Source organism: Myotis brandtii, unplaced genomic scaffold, assembly GCF_000412655.1.
Source record: "Myotis brandtii unplaced genomic scaffold, ASM41265v1 scaffold75, whole genome shotgun sequence".
Classification (NCBI taxonomy): domain Eukaryota; kingdom Metazoa; phylum Chordata; class Mammalia; order Chiroptera; family Vespertilionidae; genus Myotis; species Myotis brandtii.
In genome coordinates this window covers 492,451-494,655 of record NW_005370991.1, presented here as the reverse complement: position 1 = coordinate 494,655, position 2,205 = coordinate 492,451, and the positions used below count along the sequence as shown (strand labels likewise).

The following is a 2,205-nucleotide window of genomic DNA, read 5'->3' as shown; positions in this document are numbered from 1 at the left end:
CCCGCCCCCGAGTGGCCCCCACCCTCCAGCTTGACGGGTCCGAGAACGCCCAGGTGGTGTGCGCTGAATGTGGGCTTGTGGCCACAGCGATGGGGCGAGGACCCTGGAGTTTTAACCTTGGGGCGCCAAATTTGCGTCCACCCCCCTCCCGTTTCTCTAAAGGGAAATTTGTTGCCACCTGGTAGCCTGCGTCTACGCGCACCCCCCCCCTTCTCCCCACCTTTGGTAGAAGTCTGTAGTCACTGGGGAAGCCACGTTCGGAAGGCTTGGCCAGGAAGGAGTGTTTAATCAGCAATGAATGAATGAAAAATGATGAGACCAATGTGTCCATAATTAGTAAGTGGATGGATGGATGGATGGAGGGCTCCCAGGAGGTGGCAGAGCGCACACAGGCTGGAGCGAGCCCCTGTTCCTTGTAGCCCCTCCGACCAGCCTCCCCATCCCACCCCCTGGAACTGGGAGCCCAGCTAAGGAGCTCCCTCTTCCAGCAGCCAGGCGGGGGAGGGCGTGAGGCAGTCTCTCCCACCCACACGGACCCGCCAGTCTGCACGCACCCAGGGACCCAAAACCCCAAAGAGGATGAATTCTAGAGGGTAGAGGGGCGAGTGAGAGTCCAGGAACCCGATCCAGGGCGAGAGCTGGAGAGCAAGCAAACCCTTGGGGGAGAGGGAGGAGGAGGGGAAGAGGTGGAAGGGGGCGCCCTAGGGTTGGGGAAAAGGAGGTGGGGTCGGAGAGCTGTGGGCCTCTAGGGCAGCCGCTCTTCATGGGAGCTCTTTAAAAGGGGAAAAAATGGATTTTTCAAGCAGCTACAAAGTTTGTATTGTTGCACAAAGGGGTGCATTGATGACGGTGAAAGTTCTGCGTGGCCAGGACAATCTTGGGTCTGTTCCGCCGGCTCCCTGGGTGGACCAGTTGCCAAAGGGGCACAAACAGTGCCGGGCTGCCAAGCCCCTGCCCTTGGGCGCCAGGCACCCACTCCCAGGTTACTGACAAACACCTGGGCCCCAGCGCGGGGACCCGGGAGCCCAGGGTGCCCACTGACCCCAGGCAGCATCCCGGTTCTGATAACCCACAGAGTACTCAGGGAGGCACCCCCAAGATGAGCCCTGAGGGTGGATGTGAGGATGGGAAGAGAGAGGGAGAGGGAGAATTTGGGTGACTGGTTAAGTCAGACATGGACAGGCAGTGAGTGAGTCATGGTGGTATCGCATAGAGAGCCCTTCCCTCTGCCAGGCCCCGTTCTAACCATTGTACTAACTCGTTTAGTACTGATAACCCTGAGTGGTAGTCCAGTTTGCAAATGAAAAACGGAGGCATTGAGAAGTTAATGTAACACAGATTGTAAGGGGCAGAGCCAAGATCCAAATAATAAGGGCACCATTTTGCTGACTGCCGGGCAAGCTCTAAGCGTTCATTGCATCTTTACAACAGCCCTTCGAGGCAGGTCCTATTATAAAGCCGAGGACGCTGAGGTCCAGAGAGGTTACGGAACTTGTTCAAGGCCACAGAGCTGGGAAGTGCAAAAGCAGAATTCACACCCAAGGAGCCGGATCTCCGGATGGGAACCTTCAACCAGGACGTTCCACTTGCAGATAAAGGGTGGAGGGCGCAGGAGACCCGCGGAGTAATCCTAACAGTACACGGCCACGGTGCCAGCGCTGGGCAAAGCACTGCCCATCCCCAGCGCGCAGGGCACTCCTTGAAAGTCCCTTCCTGGCCCCACTCGAGACTGGCTGGGTCCTTTATTTTCCTTCTTTACGAGTTTCCCAAATCCCTAGCTCTCGTTCCCCCACCTACCAGCCTGTGGGTGCAGCCCATGCAGCCTTCTGGACGAGACACCTCCCCACTCCCCTACACTCCCCCACCCCCCATCACCAGAGGAAAGAAGGCTGAAGCCCTAGAATGTTCGCCGCCGAGACCCATCCAGCGGCAGCTTCTGGCCCGCAGGTCCTGAAGCGGCAGTTCAGGGACACGGGTCTGTACTTAGAATGAACGCTGTTCCCGGCGGGCGGCTGGGAGGCAGGGCAGATGGGAGATCGGAGCAAGGCCCCCATCAGGACACAGCCACTGGCTGCGGGTCCCGGCCCCTGGCTGGTCTCCACCTCTCGTCAGTCTGCACTCTCTGGTCCACCTCGGACTCCCTTGGGGTTTCCTCCTCGACGCCGTGGGGTCTGGGGACCCGGCCCGGAGCTCCCGGCCTGGGCG

General features: G+C 59.4%; 1 protein-coding gene across 1 annotated transcript in view; it reads left to right on the top strand.

Moving 5' to 3' along the window:
• The window catches only part of FLI1 (Fli-1 proto-oncogene, ETS transcription factor), a 131,285-nt gene that overhangs the window by 1,968 nt on the left and 127,112 nt on the right, over positions 1 to 2,205 (top strand). The window lies entirely within an intron of this gene.